The following is a 10982-nucleotide window of genomic DNA, read 5'->3' as shown; positions in this document are numbered from 1 at the left end:
CGTGTCGGCGAGGTGACTGCAGCGGACCTGTCTGCCCTAGAGAAGGAAGCGTCCATCCATCCCGCCGTGACCGATAACTGTTCTGGGTGTGAGCTGGCCTGCCGCGGCACGGTGCCTGTGCTAGCACCACAGAGGGTTTTCACGAGACCTAGTTCACTACACAAAAGCCCATACAGGTCACCTGGAACAAGTGACCCATCTTACAGCGAAACAGACACAGAGTGTCGATTCTATCACACGTTATCAAGAAGCCGTCAGCCTGACGATTCTGGAGCGACCTCTTACTTGCTCATCTAAAGCTCCAAGCTGAGGAACTGCAGAGGTGGGGTGTTCCGGGACACACGCACACCATCCAAGACCCCCCTGCTTTAAGGACGGACTCGCCGCTTGGGAGGGAGCAGTCAGCAGATAGCCTCCAGCTACCTGTCTGTCCCCGGGGTGGGGGGCAGCCCCCCTCCAGGGACTAGATGAGCCGAGAGCTACGATCCCAGCCAGCAGTCCGGTATGGGACAACCCCTGCAGAGTGCCCCATGAGACACACCAAGGCTTGGCCAGTCTTCCATCCCAGTCTGGCTTCCGCCCAGTCGTCCTTCCTTACCCTCCGAGATATTTTATAGCCCAAACCTCCTCTTTTGCATTCCTAAGTCTGCACGTCAGAATACCTCTCCCAGGAAACTCAATGGCCCATCCACCGTGAAGCATCAGCCGCCATGGACAATGTGGCCCAAGGGCTGGGAGGCATTGGGATCGCGAAGCCTTCGAGGCCACCAGAATTCGCTAGCAGTTCCAAGGCAGCGCAAGTCAGGACCTGCAACTTGAATGCACTGTACGTATCGCAGGTTGGGGTTCTTTGCTAGCAAACTCATGGCCGTTATATGGCACTGTGTCCCAGTGGCTGAAAGGTCTGGGAACCAAGCAGTGCATTTAAGTTTCTCCCTCGTCGTAATTCCCAGAGACCCGACCTCTAAGGTTTGTGGGGATGGAAAGCACAAATTAAGACCAGCAGGACGAGAGGTCCCAGATCTCGATGCAGCCAGCAGGGGACTCAAACAGTGCCGCCAGGCGCCAGGTTGTTTTGGGCTCCTTGTGCTGATGGATTAGAGACATTTTCTGCTACATAATATGGAACGCGTGCTTCCTGTTCCTGAGCACAGGTGTGTGTGTCTGTCCCAGCCCTTCGTGTTCCCAAGTCTGAGTCAGCGGGCTCCCCCATCTGAGTTCAAACCTCAGAGGCAGTGAATCGGGTCACTCTGCAGGGATGAGAAAACATTCGAGAGAAAACACCAGATCAGAGAAGCAGCTACCCAGAGTATGGAAAGAGGAAGCTGATAAAGCCACATAGGCCGACGTGAGCCACAACTGAGTTTTCAGACATCCCGGGAAGATGCCGTCTGAACCCTCCTTCTGCCTGTGTTTGTGTCGCCTTCGCTCCATCAGGACGATCCTGCCCTCGCCTCCGCTAATATGCATTCAGGGTGCCCTAAATGCATGTTAGGGACAGGAGCTTAAAAGTGCATGCTAAGTTCTTCACACTCGTTGCTCCTCAGACTTAGACTGAGGCCGGCCTTCGGATCCTGACCTCGACTTCCGGCTTGAGGCCTGCACTTCCGGTCCTAGGGTCAACGGCCATCCTCTTCCAAGCAGAAGCAGTCGACTGGTAAGTTGGACCACACCGAAATTTAGCTCAACAGTGGGGACCTCTGGAATAGAGACCGCTTAGATCGTCCTGCGAACCTGGCGACAGAGATGTAATGTGGGCCATCGGCGTGTCACCGGCATCCACTGTATGTAAAACGCATTGTGATCGAAGATTTGGACCAGCAGTCCACAACTTTTTTTGGCATCTTATGCCTGATGAGCTGAGGGGGAGCTGAGGGGGAGCTGAGGGGGAGCTGAGGGGGAGCTGAGGGGGAGCTGAGGGGGTGACGCTGGTGCTGGGGAGCGGCTGCAAAGACAGATGAAGCTTTGCTCGCTCACCTGCCACTCACCTGTGAAGCCCGGTTCCTAACAGGCCACAGACCAGTATTGGTCCGCAGCCCGGAGGTTGGGGACGCCTGCTCTGGACCGTTAGGACCACCACAGGGGATTGGTCATCCAAACATTAGTTTTGAAGTCAGTTTTATAGGTTGTCTTTCTATCCTCAACACTCAAATAAGACTTAGAATCAGATTAGAAGGTGGCGACTGCCGCCTCGCAAGTTACTACAGTTTGTCATGTTAGGCCTTTTGAACTTGATCGTGTGGCATCGCATTCTTCATTGTTGTATAACAGGATCTTACGTTTGCCTTGATTGGAGTAGATTAAATTGTGGTTCTCAAGTTTTAATTTTATATTAAAAATCAGGAAGCAAGAACTCGTAATGGAGGCCACGTGAGTCACATAAGATATTCAGTCAATAGAATTTTGTTAACAAGTTCAAGTGTTTAGTGCGCAGCCCCCAGCGTGGGAGGCAGTGGGAGCTGCCTGCCCCGCCCCCCCCCAGCAGACCCCAGGACCCCTCACCCCACTCATCATGAGGTCCCCCAGGCATGAAAAGTCACCTATGTTTCAAGGGGCAGGTGAGCTCGGCATAGAAGGGGTGAGCCGGTTCACACAGAAGACCCTTCTGAAGGAAAATGAGGCAAGAGCCAAGGTGGGGCAAGGAAAGACTCCGCACTGAAGTCCTGGAAACCCGACCCCGAGAGTCCCCAGGGAGCCCAGGACTTTCCCGACTCCCAGCCTGGCGGCGGGCTGAGGGGCGTCCTCTGGCACCACCTGGTGGCCTTGGGGCATCACAACAGCAGACTTGCAAGCTGAGCACTCTGGTTCCAGCCCCACCCCGAGGTCCTGCGCCCCCTCTGCCCATTGGACTTTGTCTTTACTAGTAAACAGGTCTCCCAGGGAAGGGGGACACAGCCATCACCTGTCAGAGGGAAAACACAAAACTCGAGTTGTGAACAAGGCGGTGTGGCCACATCGGAACGGCACTAGGAGACGGCCTCTGGTCTGTGGCTTCCGTGACGCGGGGGCACACTCCACACGCTCCGTCTTCTGAGGCTCCTCTCCTCGTGGACTAGGGCCTCTGGACAGGAAAGAGCATGCCCGAGGAGCAGCTGTGTGGGACTAAGCACCCTGCATATGGGAATGGCATCTGGGGGGAAAGCTGGGCAGGGGACTTCGGTGATGCTAGCCGTGAGAGGTAAGGCTGCCCTGCTCTGCAGCCCCCGCACTGGGGACGTGGGTTGTTTTTAAAGGAGGTTCTGTTACAGTTCTGAGTTTACCGCTTTACATTTCTTACGTTTCATTTAGCTTGGCTGAGTCCTTTGCTTGAGATCATTGCAAACTGGTAGGACCCAGCTGCCCGGGGCCAGCCCAGTCACCACCACTTCCCGGAGACATCAAATCACATTTAGACAGAGGACATCAACATAATGTAGGGAGGAGGCAAGAGAATTAAAAATGTTAGTCAGGGCACAATCAGAGACAGCAACATGCTGATCAGCCCTGAGGCCAGGCCAGAGGAGCCTGCAGAGCGAAGGGAGGTTTCTGCTGGGATTATTAAGAGCCCATTCCCCACACTGTCAAGGACCAGACCAGGAAGCCAGAGTCATGCCCTAGGGCTAACGCCACGGGGAACCTGTGGACTAAAGGCAGGAGCAGCCAGGGGGCCTTTCACTCTCCATGTTCCACACACTCTTCCCCTCCCCCACTGTGTGTCCACGTCAAAGGAAATGGGAACTGAAGAGTGACAGACTGAATTCCCCCAACACCCCCGGGTCCCTCTCACTGTCCCTCACTCTCTGCCAGAGAGGGGACCGCGCTCTGGAGTGTGACCCCTTGTCTGATACTCTCCTTCTGACTCTAACGTCGACGTGTGTGTTAACTTCTTTCTTCACTCTGCCAAAGGACCCTCTGCTCTCGGTGTACGGCCTGGTCTCCCCCCACCCACCTGGGGCAATGTGCCCTGTCCTGCACCCAACAGCCAGCCAGCAAAACATCTCCTGAGTGAAAAAGGAAGTTGAAACCACCGCACAGCCCAGCAGGGCTCCCACTCCCACCCCCACTACCCTAAGTCTGAGCTTCCCACGGAGCAGCCCAGAGCGAGCATCTGGAGACCTGGAGCCGGCTCCTCCCTAGGCCGCCACTCTGGTGCTGTGTCCTGGGTCCCCTCAAGCCTCTTCAGACCCTAGAAACTGCTCAAATCTCGAGGTCTGCTCAGACTGAGGCTACAGACAAGACGCTTTGGTGCATTAAGATAAACCTTTTCCGAGCCCAGCTGGAACCCTGTGCCCGAGGCTCCAGCCAGAGCCACGTCTGACACTCCCGCTGCTGGGAGAGCCCACATGGCCATGCAGGTTAGAGCCCCTTGTGTGCTGACTGATGCCAGCCTCGGCCAACACAGGCACAGAGCGGTCTTCCTGCACATGCACCCCACACGCGCCAAGAACGAGCTGAGGATGGCAGCGGCTCCGGCCACTCCAGGAAGCTCACTTTTCCAGCATGCCGGCCCCCGGCTTCGGCTGGGTGACTGAAGAGATGCACTAGGCGAGACGTTCCAAGCCCCACGCCAGACTGGAGTCTGAGCCGAGTTCTGAGCTTTACACTAAATGGGTTCATCTCTCTCCACTTGTTATGGGCTCCTTGAATGCACTGCTTTATAGAGACTTCAAGGGCAGGGGGATGAAGGTCAGATTGGGGTACCACCGCCACCCCAGAACAAGAAGCTGAGCTTACACGAGGAAGGTTTGCTAACCCTAACTCCAGATGATAGGTAGAGTCCCAAGGCCTTTTCCTCCCGGGAAAAAAAAATTCTTAAAACCACAGAGGCAGGGAACAGTCATCACTCACCAGAGCTCACCAGCCTATTCTAGACTGCCACCCTCTACCTCCCCCGTCCAAGTAATCCAGCCTCGCTCACACGATAGAAGTCTTGCGAGGGCAGCGTCAGTCTCAACGCCAGGCCCCAGGGGCTGTCCGTGCGCAGCCCGACAGTGGTCGTGAGCAAGCCAAGCCGTCCGGCTCACGGCACCTGTCATTCTGGTCATGTCAGGAATTTGATGGGCCACGGGAATGCAAATGTTTTTACAGCCAAGATATCTTAAGTCTGGAACTAATTTCTTAACAAGTTTCTTATGTACTATCCTGGCACTTGACTCAGCCAACGCCCTTTACACCAAACATAGCTGAGCTCATCAAGGAGCTGGCCCCAGAGGGAACTGGTTGACTGACACCCAGTCAGACATAGCTTTAGGGGAAGTAACTGTGGGAGCTAAGTCTTCGGTCCTAACTCAGTTAATGACAGTTCCTTCTGTCCAGGTCGACAGCCAGCTGTGCATTCTAATCCAGATGTCTCTGAAGGTACATGAGGAGAGCCTGTTCCATGATGTGACTGCTGCCAGCCCCAGGCCAGACGGAGTCCTTATGGCAAACCGCCCCCTCTTAGAGGCTCATAATAGGTGTTCATCTTACAAATGCGCACTGCCACCACCCCGGCCTCCCAGCCCTGGTTCCTGGAACAGTCGTTGTCCTGCCTTGGCCAGCTGTGACGTCCCATACCTGGTGGCACAATGCCAGCAATGACAATTATCCTCCATGATTCTTTGGCTCCCGCCAAGCCATTTCATTTTGCCACTGCCCGAGACGCTAATAAACAGTTGCCAGACTGGAGCGGCCAGCCCCTTCCCCGGGTCTTTCTCTGCCCTCCATCGACAGGTATTCAGTCCCAGGACTTGTCCCCAGGTCTGCAGGTACGAACATAGCAAGCCAGCCAGGAACCGACAATATGGGCCTCGGGAAAGAGGCATCTGCGGGGCTCTCCCAGCTGGCCATCTGCATCTCCTCAGGGAGGGGCCTGTATGTTGATACATGTGGGCTGCTGCGTGAGTACAGTGAGCCCCCAAAACGCTGGATGGCCTCGTGAGAGTTTGAGGAACCACGCGTTGCACGGTGCGCTAAGTAGGATAATGCCTGGCTGCGGCTGTAAGCTGACCAGCAATGCTCAGCTCAAGACAGAAGCCAGGGTCGGAAAATGAGAACTGAAATTAGAAAACGTTAGAATGTCTACAACTGTTAGCATCAGGACTGGCTGATACGCGTCGGGGAGCAAGACAGGCTGGCAATCTTAGCTTGTCATTTTGCCCAAGGTCTGGACACTTGTGACTAAGCCAGTCCGGGATGGAACCCACCAGAGAGCGAAGACAGTGAGGAAGAGAATGTCAATGACAGACAGTGAGACGTGATAATGCCCCATGCCATCCGACTCAATTCAGCAAAAGTACATTAGCATCAACCGCCCTAGGAAGGGACAGGCAGCCTCTGATACAGGACGCCTACCCGGCGCGGGAGCATTCACCCGCTGAGCTAGTCGGCATAGCGGCCGAGTTTCAGCCCGAAGTTTTCATGGGACACAGGTCACTTTACCCTCACACACATCCTTCAGCTTCCAACCCGAGTCCTTTCTCCCGCAGAAGACGATCCAACCTTCCTGCAGAAGTAAGGGGGCATCACTTCCCACGCTTCCTGGCACGGTGCCCAGCACGCACAAGGTGCTGCTCAGTCTCCCCAGGTCTTTGCTTCCCACACAACCAGGTCTTAGCGAGACTGTGCTTCTTTCCTACCAGGCACTCAGCTTTAGAAAACCAAGCTCCACGATATTTTCCACGTGTCTACTCAATGCGCATGTCATGCACACAATTGGCGTGTAATTTTTCATCGAATATGAGCATGACTGCTTAAGTTGGCAGTCCACGTAACTGAAATATCCTGATACGGTGGCTTAATTTCTCCGTGGTCAAGGATGATAACTCAGAATATTTTGGTAGTAGATAGTGGGGTAGTTGGGGGCACCCACGGGAGGGCTCCAATAAGCTTTGTGAACCGATACTGAAGGATCATAACACGGTGAACATGCGAACGGCTGACTCCCAGCTCTGCCTAGGTTCAAACGTGTGCAGCTTCCGAGCTTTAGATGTTACAAGGGACACCGCCCAGCACGAGTCTCGGTTCCACCACTCTTGAATGAGCCTCTTCCCGTTGGTGTCTAATGGTGCGACAACCACAGCACCAGGCCGATGCGTGGCTGACGCGGAAATCGTGCTGCCTGGCCTTCGTCCATCCCGCAGGCGGCAGAACCCGCTCCGTGTCTAAACCTCCGCCATGGCCGACACCGCAGCATCCCCCGGGTTTTGGAACCCCTCAGTAGAGCGCACGAGTGTACCAGCTTCCTGAGAACTAAGCCACAGCTCAAAGACATTTAGGGCTTCAGTGAGACACACCAGGTCAGACTGCAAATCTCATTTAGAATTAAAACCAGATGCTGACTGTCCCCAAGTGTTAATGTCCCCTATTTGATCCATTAACTTTGACCTCAGAGTCTGAGCTCACTCATCTGCAGCCGCATCTCTGCCATCTCCCTTGGACTACCAGCTTAAAAATATGTGTATATATCACATACGACAGCTGTCTGTGTACAGAGGCCCTTACTATCCAGTCCCAGCAACGCCATCGGGAGGAGACTGGAGCCCACCCAGCCAGGAACGAGGAGCCTGCGGCTTCTCCAGGCCCAGACTCAAGCTGGGGACTTCAAGGCAGGGCCGCTCCCGGCCTTCCGAAGCTGCTGCCTGGCTCCAGCAGCCCGTGGTCGGGCTGAGGAATGCAGCCCGCAGTCCCATGGGCAGCGCCAGAGCAAAGTAGCCCCCAAACATGTTCCAGTGGCTATTTTAAAGCCTAGTCTAGTGGTAACAAAGAAATCCAACTATTGGCAGTGAACACATAATGCAATACATATGCCTTACTGTTGAATTGTACACCTGAAACTTACTGGGTATCATTAGCCAATGTCACCATAAAAAAATTAGCAAACTGAATTTAACAAAGGGATTATATAACTTGAAAATAAAGCCTATTCTAAGGCGCTGCATTTGAGCATTTTAGAGAAGCCCAATCCAGGGGTGGGATGAGGAGCAGCTGTTTTAGAATCACTTCTTCGGTGACCTTCGGTAGGACATCTGCCTGTGTTCTCATTTTGTACCCTGCCCGGGGGTCTTCCCAAGGCCAGATTCTCCAGGATGGGTGGCAAACCCACAGTGTAAGTGCCCGGGTCAGAGTGGATGTCTGCAAACTGGGATGTCTTGTGTCCTTTCTCTCCAAGGGGCTCTGGGCGGCGGCATAACAGGGAGGTAGGACGAGCAAGCCCCTCGTTACCTATTATGGGTTGAGTTGTGTCCCCCACAATCATACATTCAAATCCCAATTCATAGCACCTCAGCATGGCAATTTAGAAGTAGAGTCACTGCAGCTATGTTAAGATGAGATCATATTGGAGAAGGTGAGCCTTAATCCAGTATGACTGGCGTCCTTGTAAAAAAAGAAAAAAGGGGGGGGGATTTGGTTCACACTCAGTGAGAACGTCATGTGAACACGGGCAGAGACCGGGGTGATGCTTCCCTCAGCCAGACTGCCAGCAAGACCCCAGAAGCTGGGAGACAGGAAATCGATTCTTCCCTGTAACCTACAGAAGGTAACAACACTACACTGCTGATGCCCTGATCCGACTCCTAGCCTCCAGACAAAGCCTGTGGCTCGCGACACTGTCACAGCAGCCCTAGCACACGCAGCTTGCCAGTCACGTGCAGGACATCAGGTCCGACTTCAGGGTGAGGACCCTCAAGGGCTCGACTGTGCCTGGCCAGTTCCCTGGACTGATCCACCGGTCAGATCACCACCCCCCAAGCCAAGAGGGAGAAATGAGTGTCCAGATGATCGACATCCCTCTCTTTATGGAAACAAATGGGCAGGAGCCCTCTCGCCTCAAGGAGCTGGGCCTCTGTCCCCACCTTAAAGTGGACTAGAGAGACGACCAATAGTGTGAAGAAGGTTTAGAAACAGCCAGTGATGACTTCCAAGGAGCTGGAGGCAGCAGTCTGGAGTAGGCGGTGTTGGCAGAAGCTGGAGGGGTTTCTGGGGTGCTTTGACACCCCGAGAGCCTCAGTCACTTGGGAAAGGGGTTGGAGCCAGTGCTGCAGAATTGGGGATTGGCCACACCCTGTGCCCAATGCATGGATGGCCACGATTTCTCCATGTCTGCCCTGGCCAGGGGAAAGGACCCACATGCTGACCAGACCAGACAGCAAAGGCAGGCCTGGGGTTGTACTGGGAGGCTTTCTGCAGAAAGCAGAGCACCTCTGACCCAAGGCTCCGTGTCATCAGCAAGGGCGCCAGCGTGACCCTCAGACCTGACATCCCACAGCACTGCAGGATGCCAAGGGATCACGTAGCACGTGCCTACTTCAGCGATATGACCAGGACACAGGTCAGTGCCCAGAGCCAAGCAGGTCAGTGAGCCAGAGACAGCCAGATCGTTTTCTGGAATTAAGTCAGGAGAAGGAATAAGCAGCAGCACTATAATTCTAGATGTCCGAAAGAGAGAAAGCTTTTCAACTGGAGGGTGACTGACAGCCTAGCATTTGCCTGAAGAGCTAATGAATTCTACCACTTACTAGAACAAGATAGTTATGTTCTCGAACAGGCAGCTTTCAGACGCAGATTCAGCACTTTCTGACGTGCTCAGGACAACAGCCTGGGCTCTGAAGGCAGATCTGAGCTTGAATCCTGGCTGCACCCCTAGCTTTTGAACTTGAGCGAGTAGATCTGACCCCAGGGAGAGCATGCAAGCCAGCACCTGTCTCAAAGTGCTGCCAAGCCGAGGGCAGAGGAGTCTGCTGCTCTAGGAAGGGTCCCTCCGGGAGGCTGAGATGAAGACAGGACCCATCGCCTGTCCTCAGGCCACCACGTCACCCACTGTGCCGAGTTCTCAGGCAGCAGGGAGAGGCGGAAGCACTGTGTTCATTCTATAGCTTATGGGGGGTTTGATATTAAATTTTTTAAAAAATTTATTGAGGTAACATTGGTTAATACATCGAGTCCAGTTTTCTTCCATTACCACGTACTCGACCCATTTTACCCAACTGACACTCCCCTCGCCCCCTTCCCCTCTGACCATCATCGTCTGTATGAGTTTTGTTCATTTGTTCATAATACTCCTGAGAGTATCATGCTAAGTGGAATAAGTCAGATGGAAAGGGACAAGAACTGTCATTGACTGCAGTTCTTTGTGCAAAATCGAGGGGCAGGGGGCCAGTGTGACGGGCCCAGACTCTTGCTGCCCTGCGGGAGTGCAGCAGCACAGGACACAGGCTCAGATCCAAGTCTCTGAAACCTGATTCCCTCACCTGGACCTTAGATCAGGTAATGCAGGTTTAGCCGCCTACGAAGTGATGGTTTAAATGAGCCAGTAGATAAACCTACTGGAGATAACCTTAAGTAGAAAATTTACGCACGAGGCTCCTCAGCTCACAGGGATCTGAAGTCTCAGCACTGGTTACAGGTGTTAAGATGGTCACCTGTTTGCAAAGCACAGCACCCCGCTGGACCCTGTTAAATACCACGTGTTTTCAATTGAGCAGCCCGAGGAACCCGGCAAGTACGCACTCAGGATTGGAGAGAATTCACTTGTTCTTGCCTTGGAAGAATTTTTACACCAGAGGTTAACACCTGTGTAGGTTTATGTGGGCAGGATTTTGCATTTCTTTGACTAAGGCATGGAGGACAAAAGCAGAAGGCGTGTACCCCAGTGACGGCCCAAGCCCCGCAGCAGTTCTGGCAGCGAAGCCCAAAGCCCCACCCCAGATCTCCAGGATCACCAAGTGGGTACCTTGTAGCTAAGGTCACCCCATGTGACTTCACCACCCCTCTCCACCGCCAGGTGGACTAAAGATGGGCCCTTGATCCAACCTGGGACAGGTTCTCTGAGAACTTGGAGGTGAGGGGCTGCTCATGGTGCAAACTGAAGGTGATGGCATAAGGCCGGCTTATGATAGAGATGGAGGTGGTCCTTGAGTGAGGGTTACCTGGGCTTGTTCACAAGCTACAGGGAAGCACCCAGGACAGAGACTAAGATTCCTAGAGGGGACACTTCCCCCACTGTACAGTCCCTTCTGGGACCT

The sequence above is a fragment of the Pteropus vampyrus genome, unplaced genomic scaffold, assembly GCF_000151845.1.
Source record: "Pteropus vampyrus isolate Shadow unplaced genomic scaffold, Pvam_2.0 Scaffold163, whole genome shotgun sequence".
Taxonomy (NCBI): domain Eukaryota; kingdom Metazoa; phylum Chordata; class Mammalia; order Chiroptera; family Pteropodidae; genus Pteropus; species Pteropus vampyrus.
This window is presented reverse-complemented; position numbering follows the sequence as displayed.